The sequence below is a fragment of the Protopterus annectens genome, chromosome 1.part1 (genome assembly GCF_019279795.1).
Source record: "Protopterus annectens isolate FY-2018-M chromosome 1.part1, PAN1.0, whole genome shotgun sequence".
NCBI classification, from domain to species: domain Eukaryota; kingdom Metazoa; phylum Chordata; order Ceratodontiformes; family Protopteridae; genus Protopterus; species Protopterus annectens.
Window position 1 is genome coordinate 1,931,443,117 of NC_056726.1, and position 22,428 is coordinate 1,931,465,544.

The following is a 22,428-nucleotide window of genomic DNA, read 5'->3' on the forward strand; positions in this document are numbered from 1 at the left end:
GGTCAGGAAACCATTTTCAGTGGAGGCAGGGGAGAAAAGCTCCAGCAAATACAGACATTTATACAATTTAAATAGTGTAGATAAAATTACTTTTTTTAGCAATTTGGAACATGTCTAAATTCAAGGTTGAAGCTATAGAATGGTAAAAGAACAAACAACAGTTATGCATAAATATAGTATATAGCAGTTGTTATTTGTGTATTAAAGTTGAAGATCAAGGTAAAATATTTAAGCATAAGGAAGTCTAGAAAGTATTATAGGAAGAATATACTTTAGAATTAGGAAAAGAGGTTAACATGATAATTTAAGATGTAAGGTATGGGAATGCAACACTGACAGAGGTTTACTTAAAGTGAAGTAAATTATAATTAGTATATAAAATTGTTTTGAAAGTGGCTTTGGAAAAAGGGTAGAGAGAGCGATAAAAGAGAAAAGAAGGGAGAAAAGCGGAAACTGTGAGGCAGGATTGGGTCCAAGAATAGACATGAGAAATAATAGGAGAAAAAGAAAGAGGAAGGAGAAAGAGATGGGCAGTAAGAATAGGTGGAGAAGGAAGATAGTTGAGAGATAGTGTAGTTATCCTTTAGTTAAAGGAGCAAGGACAGATGTGATTGTTAAGACGGTAACTTTTTATGTTAGCTTGAAAATCATAAAAGTATCTAAGGCACTGATATTTGGAGGTAAGGCATTCCATAGTTTTGCAGTACTATAGGAGTGATGCTATGAGCGGTGCTTTTGTTAAGTTTGTATACAGTTATAAGCTGTTTGTTTATGGAACAGAGAGTTTTGGATGGAGTGTTGGACTGTAAGGTAGGTTTTAAGGTGGGCAACTATCTGGTTTTATATTATTTTGTGTGCAAAAGATAGTTGTGCAAAATTAACATGCTGGGGGAAATCGAGCCATGTTAATTCATTGAGAGCATAACATTGGTGTGAGCAGTAATATGTACTCGTGGCAAACTTAGTTATCTAGTAATAGCATGATTGAAGCTTATTATTTAGGAGATTGTTATTTATGTAGGTTGGTAAATATGGGGACCCTGTATAAGAGGGAGGGAGGGCAGTAAGAAAGTATTGGCAAGTGTAATTTTGAAAGGCTTGTCCATGAAATGTTTATGTCTGTATACTTTTCCTGGTTTGAAATATGTTTTTTATGATGTTAAGTATGTGTTGTTAAAAAGTGAGTTTAGCATCTATGGTGATGCCCAATAACTTTGCTGGGGTTACAATTTCAATCCCTGTATTGTTTTGTGAGTATATTTTGAAGTCATGTAAAAGTGGTTTTGGTGACAACAATAAAGCAATAGTTTTATTAGGATTGAGTGGTAATTGTGCTTCATTTAACCAAGTTTCAATTGAGGTGAAGGTGTCTTGTGTTATTTTTAAAAGGTGTTGGAAGTTGTTGGAGGATGACATTATGGTGGAATCATCAGTGTATTGAATGCGTGAGGGTGGAATCATCAGCGTATTGAATGAGTGAGCTTTGAAGGGAAACAGTGTAATGGTAATTAGTATTGAACGGTAAGGGTCCAAGAATGGATCCTTGTAGGACAACTGTTTTGTTTTTTTTAACCTGGTATTATGACAGACTAGTTTGCCACCTAACAAATTGCTGTCTATTGGTTTGGTAATTAACAAACCATTTTAGGGAAAATTAAGAGTATCATAATGTAGAAAATTGTAAGAGTTTATGATGTGATACGATATCAAAGGCCTTTGACAGATCTAATTTCACTGAAGTTATTTGCCCAGAGTCTATGGCTTCATTAACAGTATCTGTGAAGGATATTGAAGCAGTGGTTGTACAATGTGCTGGTCAAAACTCATGTTGGGAGGGTGTAAGTAGATTGCTATTACTAGGATGTTTAAGTAGCTGTATATGTATACATTTCTCCAACAATTTGGATAGAGGGTAGAGAATAGAGATGGCTTGATAATTTGTTAGTTCATTAGTTTTTCCACCCTTGTGTAAGAGGGTTATGTTAGATTTCTTTGAGAGGTTAGGGACTTCAGACTCTATAATGGATCAATTTATCAGAATGCTGACAGAGTACGCTATTGATTCTGAAGCAGGTTTTAGATATTCTGATGGAAAGTTATCATTGGAGAGGTAAAAAAGATTTAGCTTGAGAAGAAGCTTATGTATTACTGAAGTAGGAATGGGTTGTAATGAGAAAGTAGGAGGTGGAGTGCTTGATGTAGATGTACCCTGGTATGGGAAGGTAGAGGTGGTGGTATGGTTATTAGATGCTGTGGGAAAGGGAGGAATAGGATTTTTTGTAGGGTGGGAGTTTGTATTAGATGTGGAATTGTTTACAAGTTTAAGAATGCTATCAGTGAAGTGGGTATTGAACATATCAGCTATTAGAGAGGAGACTTTTTCTGGGTCTGGTGAGAGGATTTGTGTGCACCCAGGTGTAAGGAGTGCTGAGATGGTTTTCCAGAATTATTTGGGATTGTTAGTTTGGTTTGACATTTGTCAAGAGAAGTGTTTTTTCTTGTCAGCAATAATTAGTTTCTTGGCTTTATCACTTATCTGCTTACAAATATGTAGATTGGTGTCATTTTTATTCTTCTGCCACTGTTTCCAAACTCGGTCTCTGGTTTGTAATATTTGCTTTGTAGCTTTGGTTAGCCAGGGTGCATGGTTTATTTTTGCCCTTTTAGTTTGAAGAGGGGCTAAGCTATTGAGAGTGCCCAGAATGAGTTTGTTAAAGTGGCTGATGGCATTATCTCGTTTTTTTTTTTTAATGAAGACAAGTTGATGTTTTTTTAAGATGTTATTAGGTTATTGTTGATTGAAATTGGTTACATTTCTGGTTGTTTTATAGGTGTGCAGTTCAGGCCCTTGAAGGAAGGTCCTATGGGTATATGCTGGTAGGTGGTCACTTAAGGTATTAGGAAGTGTGCCAGAATTGCAATATTTGTGGGGGATCTAGGATCCTATCAAGGATCCATTCACTCAAAAAAAAAAAACAACAAAAAAAACGTGTGCATACCTATGCACTTCGTGGCCACTCTTAGCATCACACATAAGCAGGCCATATCAGTCCCCTCAGAGAACAGAGCATTCTCAGCACCATCTGCAAATGTGGTTGAGAAAAATGTTCTTATACAAGTATAACTACTGGAGATATGCATAGTAAATGCTCAGTAAAAGAATTCAGTTATACATAAGACAAACAAATGCTGCCTACCCATGCTTTTCCTGGTCACTGTGTGCATCAGACATAATCAGTACAAATCAGGCATCGCTTCAGAAGGCAAGGCACTCTCACATTCATCTGCACAAATGGATGAGCAACCTATCCTACACAAATACTACTACTACTACTGCAAGTACTACTAATACTATAAAACATAAACAGACTAAACACAAATTAAAAAAATAATTACCTATACAGTGGAAAACAAGACCTTGACTACCCATGCATTGGAGGGCTACTCTGTGCATCAGATGTATGCAACACTGGGTCCCAGATTAATTATGTAAAGGACAGGGCACAATCATTATCATTTGGTCATTGTGCAAGGAGTTATAGGAAGCCACGTCTTACTCAGGGAAAGTGTGTGAAAGACTGGTCAATAGCATCAATAGCATGTATGCACTGTCCATGGTGAAGTGTGTGTGTGTGTGTGTGTGTGTGTGTGTGTGTGTGTGTGTGTGTGTGTGTGTGTGTGTGTGTGTGTGTGTGTGCGTGCACATGTGATTGCGGTCTCATGGTCAGCATGAAGCATAGTATGCATGTCTGCAGGGATGCAGTCACAACATTTGTGCCATACTTGACATGAATGAGCCATGCATGGGAGAGGATCACTATCATCATGGATGACCTTACCCATGTAAACTGCCTCTGTCAGGCATTGCAGTGTTATTTCCATAACCCTGGAAAGAAGTGAAAGTGCTATCTGAATGTGAGCAATGCCTGCTGCATGAGCTGACATTATGACCACTACAAATTATCCAGAAAAGACACAACATGATCCTGTGTGTCATTCCCCCTTTCAAAAGAATTACACAGATGGTTCCTACAGTCTCCTACATCAGAATACATCACATGCAGCAGTCTTGCAACCTCTTCCAAGGCCCAGTTGGAACTATCTTAGGCCTTTACAATCACCCTCCATATACGTTATATGGTAGCTATTGACACTCACCAACCTTAGCAGAAAGACAGTAAGCATATATCCTCTACTACCTCTTGTGTGGTACCTCCTACACATAATGGCTAGGGGAGATTTCACTGTGTTGGCACCTGAGGCTACCCACTACCCTGATCAACCATATCCCAATCAATCTCTCCAATCTCAAATGGTTCTTTATCATGGGTATGCATAGGCATATTGACTGTATCCATACTTTGGGAAGGGGGTGTAAGAGGCACAGTACTTATGTCTGACATACCCCATTCAGTTCCAGATTGTGCTTGTTCATCACCATCATCATCAGAAGATATGGTTCCTCAAATATCAGACAGAGGGAGGTCCAAAGTTCTTATTCCACCATGACAGACCATGTTTCACCTGTGAATACACCAACAACTAACAAAAAAAAAAAATAACCGCATAACCATAATGCCTATTCCAAAATGCATCAACCACACATGCAAATGCTATAATCTCAGTAACTATTAAACACAAGTAATGCATGTACATATACCCATGATACTGAAATACCCGATGTCTACAGAGACAATAAGCTGATTGAGGTAGTATAAGCATACATTTAACAATAAATTTTAAAGGTGCATGTAAAAAATATTTGAAAGGCATACCTGGAGTATCAGTAGCTGAAATCCTCTGCACCAACATACAGCAATGCACTGTGAAATTCTTCTGAAATGCATGGATTCATGATTGATGAAAGGAACTCTTACAGCATGGAAAATGTGTCACCACCAGTAGCCCTCTGGTCCTGTGCCATGGCATTGCTTTGAGCTAGGACTTGGGAATCATGTCACTAGTCCTATGTCTGACATTTGCATAAATATGTTTCGCTCCACCAACAGCACTGGAATCCTCAATCACCAGCTGCCAGACATGGTTATGGAAGGGCTTGTCAGAGGCATGTAAATGGCTGCAATGGAGGCAGAAAGACCCTGTATTATGTCCTCATTTCCAGCATCTCTGAGAGGATGCTTTCATGACAATGAGCCCTTTTTACTTTTAGATTTTGGAGCCGTATCTCTGTTGTGGCAGAATAAAAACAGTGCTATCATAACACAACTTAACACACAAGGTAGCATACATGCTCTATAGTTATGTAACAAAATGCATTAATATGTAATCATTGAGTACCATAGTCAGGTGTAACAGAAACATGCCTGCACTCTAAATAATATGCACATTGAAAACACAAACATTCAAAAAGAATAATGCAAATTCCCTAAGATAATGCTAAACATAACTGTAACCTATATGGATAGAGCCAATGCTGTAATATTGAGATACATCCCCCCAATAACTACAGAAGACAACAAAAAATACCAGATACAGGAATGTACATCTAATAAGCAGATAAACATGATAAGCAAAGCAACAATAGGGGTAATATAAGGAAATCTTACTTGTTGGGAGGGTGTAGGGAGGGTGGCCTAATGGTTAAGGTGTTTGCCTTGCAAACACAAGCTACAGGGATTGAATCTTACAGGGGATAATTGGCTAGGCTTAAAATGGCTCGCAAGGGCAGTTAGCCTAGTATGAACCTATGAACTCAGTAGCAGTGTCAGTACTTATGTACAGAAGGCTTTGGTATTTATTTCCACACCAGCTAGATGGATTACTGACACTGCAATGCAGCATAAGATGGGTGCTGCACTCCATAGTGTGCTGTCCTTCAGATGAGATGTTAAATCGAGGCCCCATCTGCCTAAGCTGGTGGAGCTCAGTAAGATATAAAAGATCTCACAGCACCTATCAAAAAGAGTAGGGAGGTTCTTTGATGCCCTGGCCATATTTTCCCTAGTTGTATAAGTACCAGCTTTGGGCTACTCTGAAAAGGTGCTACTAGCCTAGTGAGACTAACCAGGTCAACAAAGAAAAAATAAACACCCTCAGAGGCAGCAGTTTTACAGACTTGTACATGAAAATACCACTGTAATAGCACAACTCAAGAGACATACCTCTGCTAAAAATGACATGTTTAAGCCTTTTCCCTGTTGCAAAAATATTAAAGTTTGCACAGAAGAATGTGTGCATTCTGTGACCTCAAGAATTACATTTCAGATTGCTTGAATAGATGTCAGTGAAACATTGTGGGAAGACAGTACTTCACATCTATATATCAGTATTATAAAAATAAGAAGTTATGTGGAAGAAGGCATATCCTGTAATATAATTTGAAAGTATCCGCTCTAGTCCTATAGCAGCAATGTTGAAAGTAGTATGTTTAGAAGCACTTTTGAAACAAGCAAGCAATCTTCCCAAGATGATGGAAGATCCATTGCCCATCTTGCAATTTGTAAAGTGTAGATAAAGCCATCTTGGTATGTGGAATATGAAAATTAGGTCTCAGTTAATTTTCCATTCTGAATCACTCGATTTGCATGATGTGCTATGAAGATAAATATTGTATTGGTTTTTACATGATGACATGCTATGTCTGAGCAGTATAAGAACAGGGATTAAAACATTTGCCTGTCAGATGACTTGCGGTTGTGCCTCATTAGAAGTACTGGTCAGTCAATGATGTGTTAATGATCCATTCATCCATCCATCCATCCTCAACCCCTTTTCCCAGTTTGCACATGGAGTCATGTGTCACTTCAGAAAATCACATTTTGAAAGGGTGTATCGAACATGTAACTTTTACAGATACAATGAAGTTATATTCACATTGAAATATGACTGAAACCTGATGCACATATTGTCCTCATATTCTAAAATGTATGGCACATATCTCAGACAAAGGGTGAAAATGCCTAATGATGTGAATGATATTCACAACAGTGTGAATGTGGCTTAAACACAAAGCATTTATACACCTCAAAAATAATGAATGGTATATTTATGTCAGGATTTAAGACATTCCATGAACAAAGATAATGCAATTAAATAATGCACAACAATATTAGGAGAGACACTGCCCTGCAGAAAATGTCTGCACCCTCACCTTCATTATCAACCTCACGTCTCCAATAATCACAGTAACACAATTGTACTGTGTAAGCAAAAATAACAAAACTCTGATATCATCACTATAGTATAACATACTTGCCCATTGCAGAGACACAATGACCTGAACATGCAGGTGATGTTATGCTTTTTATTTAACTATCCATGTGGCATAACATTTTCCTAATGTCAATGTTTCAATGCATTGCCATAGGTGCAGTGACCAAATCTTGTGAAGGTGTTTTCTAATTGAAATGATGATAATTTGTGGAAACATTTTACTTGTTGAACTCTGCAAATCTGACAAATCACTACACTTTATTTTATCCATATTATTTATTCATACACCACATGATGCTTGGCATTGCACATTGATGATGGTCATCAATGCCCCTTAGGGAATGAGAGTTCCCAACCTAGGGCAAAAACTCAAAAAATATTATACCTAGGCCAAAATTTAGCCATTGATTGTGCAAATGAGACTGCTGCCAATGCACCCCACTAGCATATTGAACATTAGTGAACTCAGAAAATGACATACCCCCGGATTCAATAAACTCAGTGTAGGAACAGTGGTATTTCTACAGAGAGTGACTGGTGTTCGCATCCACATCCCCTTCTCAGCAGTGCACCTTTCATATTAATGAAGCCATACTGCTGAGATACAGCTGCAGACCTGAGTGCAGGGGGCGTGTTGCAGTAGTGCTCACAGATCTGTAACATGCCCCCTGCACAGTCAAAGTGCCGTACAGCCCTTTTTAAATGCTTTCAGTGTCCACAGACACTGAAAGCAAGTGAGTACAAGCAATGCAATGCAGAAGGTCTGTGACAGGAACTGCAACACACCCTCTGCATTCTCAAAGTGCAGTATGGCACTTTACAATGCGGTTAGTGTCCGCAGACACTGAAAACAGGATCTGTGTATGGAATGCAATGCAGGGGGTGTATGACAGGAACTGTAACACACACACCTTGCATTCTCAAAGTGCTGTACGGCACTTTACAGTAAACTTGTGTCCTCTGACACACACCTTAACCTCTAACAGCAAGAAATCTGGATAAAGCCAAGAAATAAACATGGGACAAAGGTCCCAAAACAGGGGGAATATCTATAATATTGCTGAAAGAGACGTAGAAAGTTGATAGAATGATATGTTGTGCATTACCAAATATTGATTATTATTAGTAGTAATATATCTAATTAAAGTGGTTGTATTCAATTTTTTTTCATTATAAGTGAAATTTAAGTGTAGCTGAGTGGGTTTGCATGTCATAGCACTTTGCTCAACATTGCTTAAACATATTATAGCAGCTAAATACAAATGTATAGGTGATGCATTCAGCGGTGACTTAGCATAGTGGTTAGAGCTGTGGCTTTATGTGCAGTAGTTCGTGGTTTGAGTGCCAAGACAGGCTGTTCATTTTTACATGGGAAAGCATTGTTAAAATTATTTTTTTTTTTAAATGATGTAGTAATTGATATTTGTTAACCAGGGTAGTGTAGCTGTTCCAGAATTGCAGTGTCAGTAGATATATGATGTGAAATTCCCCATGTAAACACATATCCCATACAGTACAGTCACACCCCAAGGTAATGTAATCAAAGCACATAGGGATATGTCTTGAAGTTATGGGAAAGTGGAGTGGAAGCTAGGTTAAGAAGGGAGGTGATGATTAGTGATCAGCAGTATAGTTTCATGCCAGGAAAGAGCACTACAGATGCAATATTTGCTCTGAGAGTGTTGTTGGAGAAATACCGAGAAGGTCAGAAGGAGTTGCATTCTGTCTTTGTGGACTTAGAGAAAGCATATGACAGGGTGCCTAGAGAGGAGTTGTGGTATTGTATGAGGAAGTCAGGAGTGGCAGAGAAGTATGTAAGAGTTGTACAGGATATGTACGAGGATAGTGTGACATTGGTGAGGACTGCAGTGGGAGTGGCAGATATGTTTAAGGTGGAGGTGGGATTACATCAAGGATCAGCTCTGAGCCCTTTCTTATTTGCAGTGGTGATGGACAGGTTGACAGATGAGATTAGACAGGAGGCCCCGTGGACTATGATGTTTGCAGATGACATTGTCATATGTAGTGAGAGTAGGGACCAGGTTGAGGAGACCCTGGAGAGGTGAAGATATGCTTTAGAGAGGAGAGGAATGAAGGTCAGCAGGGCTAAAACAGAATATATGTGTGTAAATGTGAGGGAGGGTAGAGGAATGGTGAGGATGCAGGGAGTAGAGTTGGTAAAGGTGGATGACATTAAGTACTTGGGATCAACAGTTCATAGTAATGGTGAGTGTGGAAGAGAGGTGAAGAAGAGAGTACAGGCAGGGAGGAATGGGTGGAGAAGAGTGTCAGGAGCGATTTGTGACAGATGGGTACCAGTAAGAGTGAAAGGGAAGGTCTACAAGAGGGTAGTGAGACCAGCTATGTTGTATGGGTTGGAGACGGTGGCATTGATGAAAAGGCAGGAGTCAGAGCTGGATGTGGCAGAGTTAAAGATGTTAAGATTTGCACTTGGTGTGACTAGGATGGACAGGATTAGAAATCAGTATATTAGAGGGTCAGCTCAGGTTGGACAGTTTGGAGACAAAGCAAGAGAGGCGAGACTGCATTGGTTTGGACATGTGCTGAGGAGGGATGCTGGGTATATTAGGAAAAGGATGCTAAGAATGGAGCTGCCAGTTAAGAGGAAAAGAGGAAGGCCTAAGATAAGGTTTATGGATGTGGTGAGAGAGGACATGCTGGTGGTTGGTGTGAAAGAGCATGATGCAGAGGACAGGAAGAAATGGAAACAGATGATCCACTATGGTGACCCCTAACGGGAACAGCCGAAAGAAGATGATGATGATGATGATGAGGGGTATGTCATGTAAAGTAAAATATATACACCTAATAATATGCCAGTAATGAATAATTCATTTTCAATCTGTAAATATTTTATGAAATGACAACTGAGCAATGCTTAACAGTGTTTAGCACCACTTAGCTTGTCTGAGCAGTGCTTAGAAAGTATAAATGTAAGCACAATTCAGCTCAGCTAAGCTGATTTGCACACTGCTAAGCACTGCTTAGCATTTACCACTTTAAGCAAAGCTCAATTAAGCTTTAGAGGGTTTGTGCATTGCTCAGCTTAGCTCAGCATTTTTTGAAAATGGTGCAATGATGGCAAAGGGCAGGAATATGGCCTTATTTAAACTGCACAGGTGGGAATACAGCCAGAACCTGTTGTAGTTTGATCATTGTAGGAGCTATGTCTGGGGTTGGAGAGGGACCACACTTTCAGGCACAGCACTGGGACATTTTGGAGTCCAGGGTCATGAATGGGCTCCTTGTGCAACACCATGATGACAGACTGCTGCAGGGCCAGTACCTGGGCTCCCAATACAAATGTGAGACCCGGTGCCATTTGGCATGTGACCTCAACAGTGCCACTGGAATCCCCCGAACGGGCGAGCAGGTACGACATCACTATGCTGACCTAAAGTGGAAGAAGGGGGACCTCTTGGTCCAATGGATCCAAGATGCTCAAGACAGCAATGCCCCAGTAGTTTGTAAGCATTTCAGCCATAGCTGTACCAAATTCTAGCCTAAATATATGATAGACAGGTATGTATAATGGATGTTTTCTTCCCCTATAGCTGCAGAGGTGAGAACTAGCAATGTGGAGGCCCATGCAGACAGACTGGCAAAGCTACACCAAGAGTGTGGTGAGTACAGATATATCTTGCAGTATATAGTGCAATAAATAAGAAGGAGTGCATTGTTTACTGCCAGTAGGTATAGTGTATTCTGAGTGTACTGAATAAATAAAGTTTTTCAGACCAGTATTGATCTGCAGGATATGCAGTACTACTGAATGTAGAATCTGAACTGCAATAAAGCACTGTGTCATGCTATTCTAATAAAGATTTATATCATAAACTGTTGTGTTTAATCTGGTACATTGTTGAAGAAATAGAATGTGTACAGATGCTTCACAGCAAATATGGCTTGGACAGCATGCATTGACTGAGGTTTTTCTGATAACCAGCTGTTATGCAAAACTGTAGATTGTGGAGCTGTAAAACAAGATATAAATATGTCCTGCACTAAGATCTGAACCTTGAATAGTAATATGTAATGCATTATAGTGTATCCCCTGCAGCATTGCTTTGTGTTAACCATTGCATTCCAGATCTTATTATTTCAAAAGATTAGTACACAGTACACTAACTATCTGTCATGCATGAATCTCAACTGTCACCTCAGTCTTTGGTGACACTACACTTAGATCACAAAGTCAGACTATCTACTCTAGACAGTATTAGGTAGAATGCAGTCAAACAAGAGACAGCAGTTCCCCAATAGCTCAGTGTGATGAGAAATATCTCTGTTGTTCGTTTTTGCACACTCAGACCACAATTTGAATCCAGGGAGTGGTACTAAGATGTATGAATATTTACACTCAAGTAATCTTGCATATTTGTAGAAGCAGTCATGTAGTGTTAAAAGATATGTTCTCCACGGGTCTTACAGGTAAAGAAATGTTTGTAGTAGCTGTAGGAAGGGTATACTAATAAACCATGTACAACTGTTCCACTGTCCAGCCCAATGCCTGCAAATGACAGCAGGATAAGTACATACACAATGCAATCTTCCTGGTACATGTCTCTCAAGTGTCACACTGTCATGGCTTGTGGTCACTGCTGCCAATAACCTTTGACACATATATGAATCTAGGTGAAGTATTCCAGTAGCACTCTCACACAACATCAGTGCATGGTACACCTTCTTCATCAAATATGTAACCCTGACATGTATGAGTCCCTTCTAGTCATTTACCCAGACTTGTCACAGTTTGCCCCTTACCATTCCAGGTTGGCAGTTTAATGGTTATGTATGTTCTACAGAAGCTATGGGCCATAGGTAGATGTAAAGTGAGGGCAGACCTGTAGAATATTGAGCAGTACTGTTGTTAATGGACTTTTTGTTCTCTCCCCCAACCTCTTATCTGCATCAATAATTATTAGTCATATACTACAGATATGTTGTTCTCAAAACCTAATGCTGGGACTTGTGTTCTATTATTGTTCATATATTTAATTGGTTGCATGTTAACATACCTTGTTCAAATACCATTGTTGGTGGTCTTTTGCCGTAAATGTAATTGGCATGCTGTTACAATGCTGACTGTTATTCCATTTATGCACGTGTTCTGTTTTGCTATGCAATTGTTTCACTTCTATTGTTCTGGGTTAATTGGCACACCCATGCATGCTTTTATAACTAATCTTGAAATATTTTGTTCATGACTAATCAATACGTATTGGAAGGCAGATCCCAGTGGATCCACGTCTCCTGCCTCATCTGGCTATGGCACTGGGCCCCAGCACATCTGGGACACAACCCGGAACTGCATCTTCCGCTGTTCCTGTGCCACCCATGTGTGGAGCTGCCTCAGGGGATAGGGCCCATCCCCCCAGGCCAGGAGCAGAGAGGAACCTGTCACCCACAAGACGTTCCAAGGTATGGTGCATAGAGTCATCCAGACAGACTTGGATGGATGTCTGAGCCAGATCAAGGGCAGAGTGGTGCACCTCAAGGGCCAGGGTGTCCCTGTTGTCCAGCTCCCCAGCACAGCCACTTTTGGGGCCATGAAGGGGCAGTGGTGAATGCCCATGGGTGGGGACCTCAGTGCCACTGTTTCTATCTGGGGGCTCATGGGCCTCTGATTTCCAACCACCCTCCACGTCCAAGGTATTTATCCCTCATGTGTCATACACTGCCCTGTCTGCTATCTTGTCTGTCTGCAAAAGCAATTTCTCCTACCCAACTTACCTCTTCAAATGTACCTACAACCTTTCTCCAAGATCTTACTCTCACCTTAAAAAAAAGAGGGCATCTGCCCCCCCCCCAATAAACACGTCCCATATATAGCTCTCCATTTCGCCCCCAAGTACACTGACATAAATTAATTTACCCCTGAATTACTCAAGCAATTTATTTTGCACACACCCCTCCCTGTGTGGTGTAAGGCCTAAATTCTAAATTGTCCACATCACTCACAGCTGTTGCTGCAGAAGAAATGGAGAGCTATGATCCTTTCCTACACCTGACCTGCACAGCTCTAGCTGCCTTTCACATTGTTTTTACCCCTGCTTGCCCCCATTTCACCACCTTCCTGTCACCCTCTTTTTCTTTTCTTTTTTTTGAAATTAGTGTCGGTTTAAGTGGGAATAGACAGCATTAAGTGGAGCCAAGCAGGACTAAGCGCCTCTTGGCACCACTTAGCATCACTCAAACCCATGCAAACCTACTTAAAACTGCTTTAACCACTCTAACTCATTCAGCTTCTGTTCTGCCCCACAATAAAATGGCCAGCTCTAACTGGTCTTTAACCCAGGCCCTACATACTACAGTCAGAGCAATGTACCACTATGCCATATGAGTTGTAGAAATTTGTAATGTTTTTTTAAACATAACATGCATGCCAAGTCTCAAACCCAAGACCCTGTGCACTCAAGTCACAGCAACTATCACTACTCCAAATGAACTGTGAAGTTTATTAATGCTTTAATAAATATATCATGCATTCTGGTCATCTAACATTAGGGAAAGAAAATCTCTGTGGAATTAGTATTGTTTTGTATATATATATATATATATATATATATATATATATATATATATATATATATATATATATATATATATATATGTATGTATGTAAGCTCACCAGCTTAAATATAAACCCCCTATGTCACTAGATGGGTTGCAAACTGGCTCAACGACAGAACCTACATGGTTAGAATTGCTGGAGCCATGTCAGACTCCAAACCTGTTACAAGTGGCATCCCACAAGGCTCAGTCCTGGGACCTCTCTTGTTCGGTACATATTTGTCGGAGGTACAGGCTAACACGGAAGGACTATTGCTGACCAAGTTCGCAGATGACTGCAAAGTGGGTGCCATAATCGACTCTCCAGCTGACACAAGCATCCTACAAAAGGGCCTCATAGAAACAGACAACTGGTGCCAGAGCCATGGCCTCAAGCTAAATGCCAAAAAGTGTATAGTCATCCCCTTTGGCAAAAATAAAGTGTCCACAAATTACCACATAGGTGTAGAAGTAATTAGGGACCTGGGGACCCAAGTTGATGGAAATCTCTCATTTGACAACCACGTGGCCAAAGTGGTTAGAAAATCATTTTATATAGCCCACCTAATCATGAAGGGATTCACATCTAGATCAGGGGAGGTCATTGTGCCTCTTTACTTAGCCCTCATCAGGCCCATAATTGAGTACAATGCCCCTTTTGGGATGTACCTTACCAGACACCTGCAGCAACTGGAAAGACCCCAAAAGTACCTCACCAAGAGGATCAAAGGGCTCAAACAGATGCCATATGCTGCCCCGTTAAAGAAACTCCAGCGCTACTCAGTGGCATACCACCTGCTCAGAGGCGATCTGTGCCTAATGTATAAAGCCATGTCCAACCCGGAATTAATGGACATGCTGCACCTCAGAAAATCCAAATCCAAAGGGGTTGGGAGGGTGGCCTAATGGTTAAGGTGTTTGCCTTACAAACGCAAGGTACAGGGTTTGAATCTCACAGGGGATAATTGGCTAGGCTTAAAATGGCTCACAAGGGCAATGAGCCTAGTACAAATCTATGAACCTATGAACCATCGAGCTACGTGCTTGAGAGACTTGAACCTCAGCACTGAAATAAATAGGACATGCTGGAGGGACAGATTCATAACCCAGAGGCTCCCTTCACTCTGGAATAAAATCCCAGTCCAGGTTAGGCAGAGTCCCTCATTAACTCTCTTCAAGAGGAATCTTGATGAGTGGATGGAAGATAGTAGGTTTACCCCGGGTATCACTTCTGTGTCACTGTTAAACAGAGGCACAGTATACTAACCTCAAAAAAGGGCATAGCAAAATTCATTTAAAATGGGTGGCGAAAGCCAAACACACTCTGGCTAGGGTTATAAATGCCCTAGGGCAGATAGCCTAGTATGAACCTATGAACCTATGTGTGTATATGTGTGTGTGATCCACGGTGGTGATGCTGTGGTAACATTGTCGCCTCACAGTAAGACGCTGTCCGGTTTGATTCTAAGCTACAGCAGCATCTGTGTGGGGACATGCGTGAATGGGCGTACCTTCGTTGAAGGTTGTGTGTCAGGGCTGGTAACTCGGCATGTAAAAATCAACTACCAATCATTAGCGGACCGGAGTTCTGCTGTGGCGACCCCTAACTGGGAAAAGCCGAAAGACACAAAATATATATACATATATGCGTATGTGTGTGTATGTGTGTGTGTGTGTGTGTGTGTGTGTGTGTGTGTGTGTGTGTGTGTGTGTGTATATCATGCAGTGCAGTCATACCTCTCAACCTCTTAGTGCAACAGATCTAGACAAAGCCTGACAAAGTAGGGGGACAAAGGCCCAAAAATAGGGACATATTTTCAATATTGATTTTATAACCTTAGAAAATTGCTACAGTAACAAGGTTTGTTTTAACATATAACATATATTTTCACATATATTTTCTGAAATATTTCAAGTCTGAGACCTAAATGCTTCTCATTATTTAGTGACTTCAATCCTCACATCTTCCCAGTGATTTGTCAGAAATCCACAACAGTCATGGGGATTAGACCAAAAATATGAGCCAAACATCTGGACATTCTATGAAAATCTGGATAGTTGAGAGGTCTGAGTGCAGTCATTTAACATTAGGGAAAAAACACTGAGCTGCTAATCATTTGATCCAACACCTTCTGGACTTACAGTCAGAGAGAAACAACGCTACACCAAATCAGCTCTGGGGAATTGCTGATGCGTTTGCAAATATATCATGCACTACAGGGCTGTAACCCTAGGGAAAAACAGACATCAGTGAGAAATTGTCTACCCAGAACCATTTCCACTATAGTCAAAACAACATACCAGTAAGCCAACTGGCCTCTACAGTATAATGACTGTTTTACCAAACATATCCTGATTGCCAATCACACTACTCCTAGATATACTGCCCCAAATCGCAGTGTTCTTGGTATACTGAGGTTTTAAGGGACATGTCTCAGTCTGCCCCTAAAAACATACACCACTGATAGACCACCAGCAAGTGTAGCAGCATGCACAATCAGATAGAAAAGGATCTATGACACTCACATCTGCCCATTTCCCTACTCAGCCCAATAAACATTTACACGCTACACTGCTGTACAATCTTGAAAGTCTGTTAACAATGACCATACATACATAACTCTCAACTGTACAGATTTCCACAAAATGTCCAGATCTTGGGCTCATATTTATGGCCTCTTCCTCATAACATTTCTGGGATTCTGCTACATCACTGGGATGATATCAGGAATGAAGTGACTCATACCTCTCAACCTGGAATCATCAAAAATCTGGACAAGGCCCATGAAAAATAGGTACAAATCTGTAAGCGGATTAACATCTAATTTGCATACATAATTATATAACCCCACCCACTCCAATGGAATTGTGGGATAGCAACTTTCAAACGCAAACTGAAGAACAGACAACCAAAATGTGACACCAGAGTCCCCTGCAGCCATTCCAATGTCCCATTACCTGGCTATTTCTCCCCATTTACCATAAACGCTAATGTGTGCACACTGCTTTACTTCTACAATGATGATTTGGATTTTATTTTTACATTTTGCAGCACAGCACATGCACAATGAAAATAGATTTGGCATTAAAACTTCTCTGCCCTTGAAATTCACATTCATTGAAACCTTCACCACATCCAAAGAAAATGCATCTGGCCAGTGGTGGGCAAAATTACCTTTGGGCTGTTTTCAAATCATTGGCCCCTTGCACACAAAACAACATACAGGTGTTCTTTTCTTTGATACACCTTCCTGACTTTATTAAGTTATATTCCTTGTATAATACAGCATACTTGTTAGACAGAGCACATTTTAAATGTATTGTTTGAACATTTTTCCAGTAGGCTGTACTGTAGGCAATGAAATAAAATACATAAACCAATAATTACAAAACTGCCCAATTCAGAACATTTCCATCATAAAAGCCTACTTCCACACCCAAACTATAAACAGAATGACAGTGTAAGCCACAGGCATCTTACACAGCTTCTCACACTTATTTTAATTTCAGTTTTTTTTTTTGAGGGGGGGCAAAAGGTCAAAAACCAGGGACACATTTTAAACATTGCTTGTATAATTTTGGAAAGTTGCTAGAATTAAATGTTGTGCTACCACCATGCATGTCACTGGCAAGTGTTGAACACAGAACCCTATACACTAGTCAGTGCAACATACCACTATGCTAAATCAGCAGTTTAAAAAATAGGAAGACTGAAACTTAATGGCCATCATTTAGTGAATTCAGTTCTCACTTCTCACCATAGCTCTCAACCTGTTAGCACAAATACCTGGACGAATACAAATTCAGTTCTCACTTCTCACCATAGTTTTCGACTCTTAGAACAAAAAAACTGGACAAACAACAAAGCCAATAATGGGGGAATACAAATTCTGTTCTCACTTCTAACCATAGCTCTCATCTTTTAGCACAAAAAAATCTGGGCAAAGCTCAGAAATGGTGGTGGCCAAGGACTTTAGGCTCTTTTTACCCTGTACCAAAGGTGCAGCGTTTGAGCCCAAAATACCTCTAGCCACCAGGTGTATTACATTGTGGGCATTTTCACACACTTGGCTCACTTCTTTCTTCACTTTTCATTAATGACTTTACTCAGGTTCCACCCAACCTTAATATAATTATGTTCGAAGATGATACTCTGCAACTTGAGGCTGCCAAATCTCACCAGTCCCTACAAAACACAAAACAAGTTCTAATCTAGTTTCACTGAGCTGCACAATTGGTTTCCAACAAACAAACTGCTTATTAAAAGTATAAAAACAAATACTATGTTCTCTGCACAAAAAGACTCTTCAATACTTCCCAGTTCCCACATAAACAATTAACAATAAAGGGAATGTAATGTCAAATGTTACTCAGCAACTATAACATACACTTGACCCTCTACTCAACCTCAACTTTCATACACAATATCACAGATGTCTTGTAACAGCTAAGACTATGTTATCATACCTCACAATTTCTGTGCACAGCTGCATGTATAACTATGACCAAAAAAATGTACCAATTCCCAAAGCTGAGTACTTTTCACTGTTTGCAGAACAGCCAAAGCATTCAAAATTTGAAAACAAAATATTTCGATTTGCTCTTCTGGCCAACCTGAACTGTCATCATGGCATCATATTAGAAAAGGTAAACTAGCTCCCCATTACTTACAGGGACACTTTTCTTCAGGATAACCTTATATATAAAGTTTGTAAGCCTTGGTTACGACTCCTCCCACCAACGTTTAAACTTCAAATAATAAGGTACAAACAAAACTACTGTTACAGTAGCATTTTTCCTCTCTTTATTACAAATGTATGGATATATTTATAGATTTTTCTTTTATTGTTCTGATCTAAATAAAATTATATTTTTGCTTTTCTGGTTCTCATGGAAAATTATAAGGAATGATTTATTATTTTCTGATTAGGAAATCTACAACACGCAATTCAAATAATCAATAAAGTGCTAAGGAGGAGGATGATACTTAGAAGCTTTTAACTTGTGTCAAACCATCTGAAAAGTCAAAACAGTAAGTTGACCTAGCACTTGTACCACAATACCACCACACCAAACAAAGAAAATTATGATCTGATTTCCAACCATGTCCAAAATCCAAAAACAACTTTTTGTCCACATTGCCCATATGTCACCATCATTGCAGATGGCAAAAAGATAAAACTTTTCAGCATTTCAAAACTTTTATGTTCCAAAGGGAATTAGAAAGGAATAAAATGACCATTGCTTGCAAATACATCATTTATAGGAACAGCCAGGATTACACACACACACACACACACACACACACACACACACACACACACACACACACACACACACACACACACACACACACACACAATACCACAGACACTTGTTGCTTACCTAATTCCAAGTGCTTTCCATTCCATTCTCGCAGCAAAGTGAAGTCCTGCTGCAACGGAGTGCCTTCCATTCTCACAGCAAAGTAAAGTCCTGCAACTGAGTGCCAAAGCCTTCCATTCCGTTCTTGCAACATCAAAGTCCTAAACTAATCCCGAGAGCTCTTCTCGCCCGGTTGTTTAAGCCTGGAGCCAGCCAACCAGCCCATTGTAATTCCTGCCCTGCTGTTTAAAAGCAGAGCCAGCAGAGCCTGTTCTTGGCTGCAAAGCAGTTGTTTAATGCCCGCCAGCCAGAAATGATGACATGAGCTCCTTGAGCTCAATTCCGACTGACTGGTAGCCCTGGCGGCGCTGACGTCATTGCGCATTCGATGACATCAGCTCTGACAGCGCGAAAATTGAAAAAAACAAAAAAAAGCAAACAAATCGGAAATGAAGGGGTGCCATTCGGGAATCGTGGCACCCCTTCAATTGGACCCCAAAACTAGGTAAAAAACGAGTAAATTGGTATGATTGGGAGGTATGTAGTGACTAAATAATGATACAACATACCTCTCAACCTATTAGTGCAAGATATCTGGACAAAGCCTGACATAATTGAAAGACAGAGGCCCAAAAATAGGGACATATTTTAAATATTGGTGTTATAAACTTAACAAGTTGCTGGAGTGACAGGGTTTGTTTTAACATACATTTTCTGAAGGATATGAAGTCTGAAACACAAATGGATGTCATTATTTTGTGACTTCAATCCTCAGATCATACTAGTGATATACCAAAAAAAATTGTATGAGGAAGAGACAAAAAAATAAGAGCCAAACTTTTGGACATTCCTGGGAAAATCTGGACAGTTGAGAAGTATGTCATAAAACATATCAGTTTCAGACTTCAAATCACACAGAAAATGCATGTGCAAACAAGCCCTGTTACTCAAGCAAGTTTCTAACTGTATAACAGCAATACTTACAATCTATCCCTAATTTTGGAACTTTGTTCCCCATTTTGTTGGGCTTTCTCTGTATGTCTTGTACTAAGAGGTTGACAGATATGCACACATAACATGCAAAACTGTGGACATAGCACATCAATCCAAACAGTGGGCAGTATTTCCACCTAACCTCTGTGATGCTGTATTTCCCACACCACCATAATGTTCTCCTCACAGGTAAGGAAAAGGGGCAAGGCCCACATGAAGGACTTAATTATTGCACTGTGTTGCCATGCCTTTGTCTAATGGGAAGACAGCACAGCTATTCTGGATGCAATTAGCAAGTGGGAAACACCAACTGGTGCACAGGCCATCACTTGCTCATGAGCATTTCCTGCAAAAGACAAGCTGCTGCCAATTAAAAATAGGTCTGAACCTTTATCTGGAAAGACAGACTGTGAATACAGAAAGCAAAACTTGTGGATTTCTCTGAGAAAACACTACAGCACTATAACAGGTATGTCAAACAATTAAGCATGTAATGGAATGCAGATGGAGAATGCAGTCATGGGAAATAGGAAGTCAAACATAGGTCTCAACAAGACTTGCTGGACTGACATGTTGCTGTCCAGCACCTACGGCCATCTCTGATGGCTCTGTCTGCAGTAACATAGATCACAGCTCTGGCCACTGTCACCCCAGCAAAGGTCAGCTCACATATGACTACTACTGGAGTGTCTGTTGTACAATACTGACTGTGACACTGCCATGCCAGCTACCTGGGATGTTGTTCATATGTCACTTGTGAATATCACTATGATACATATGCTTGTCTTAGAAATTTAAGAAACCTATATGGGTTATGTTCATAGTAAACAACTGGTGCAGAAGTATTTGTTGAACTATATGTTATGTACTGAGCTCATACCTTTCAACTGTCAAGAGTTTTGCAGACTGACCACATTTGCCTCATATTTGTAGTCATTTTCTCATGCAGTTGTGTTTTGTCTGGCAAATCACTGGCAAATCATTAAAGACTGAAGTCATAACATTATAGCATACATTTGAATGTCCAATGTATTATCCTTCAGAGTATTCCTTTGAACGGAAAACCTACTTTGCTACCAACTAAGTGTGTTGCAGCAATAATTATAAAGTGTCACTATTTTTGGGCCTTTGCCCCCAATTTTTGCACTTTATTCCTTTGCTTTTTAATGTATTTGTGTTTCCTCATATTTTATTTTTCTTTTCTTAAAAGTACTCAATTTTATTTATTCTGCTGCATTTATTACTGCTTGGTCATAGCCTGATTAAATTGTAACTGCTATTCTAAGTCTTTTGGTTTAAGCGATTGGGCTTCATACAGGCTGTTTTACATTAAGGAGGTTTGTGGTCTGCACTGTTGTGGCAGGACAGGTAGCTTACATCCTTCTAAGCTGGGAATTGCTGATTGAAGGCCCAGTGTCTGCTATTCTACTTCTGGCTTAAGCACTTGGGCTTCAGGCCAGTTATTCTATATTAAGAAGGTTTGTGGTCTGCACTCCTGTGGGAGGAGCTGGGAATTTCTGGTCACAGGCTTATTGTGACTGCTTATTCGAATGGCTTCTTTCTGAAATTTGTGCGCCTTGTTGCTGTAGCATAGGCCAGATTCAGGCCTGCTGAATCGAGCTTTGTTTGTATAACTTGAGCACTGATCCAGGCCATCTTTTTTGGAGAAGGTTCCCCTGCACCCTAGTAAGCACGGGTGTGCAGTTAGAACTTGTCTGATTGAAGACTGCTGGAACAGGGCTCAGTTTTGAGCTTTTTTCTGGTTAATTGGGTAACTTGTATAAGTCAGTTTGTTCATTTTCTATTGTTTTATATATATATATATATATATATATATGTATATATATATATATATATATATATATATATATATATATATATATATATATATATATATATATATATATATATATATATATATATATATATATATATATAAAAACATTGCACTTTATTCATTTGCTTTTACAGTATTTGTGTTTCTTCTGACTTTATTACTTGCGGCATTGACTACAACTCTAATCTGCGACATATAACAATAAGTATCCTTTTATGTGCTTTTAAACTGTTTTTTTGAGTGTATCTGCTTTATTTTCTGAAAAAACAAAAAAATATATATATACTTGCTTCCCGCCTTTCTAAGCTATTATAGTCCAGTTTTCAGGTTAGTGCTGAATTCAGGGCTGTTTTACAAATCTCTGTGTTTGCCCATACCTTACTTGGGTAGAAGGAAGTTTCTCTGTTCACCTGTGAGAGAGGGGAGCTTTGAACAGCCTATCTGTCCCTGGAGTAGTGGTTTCAGCCCAGAAATGAGTAGTTTACTGG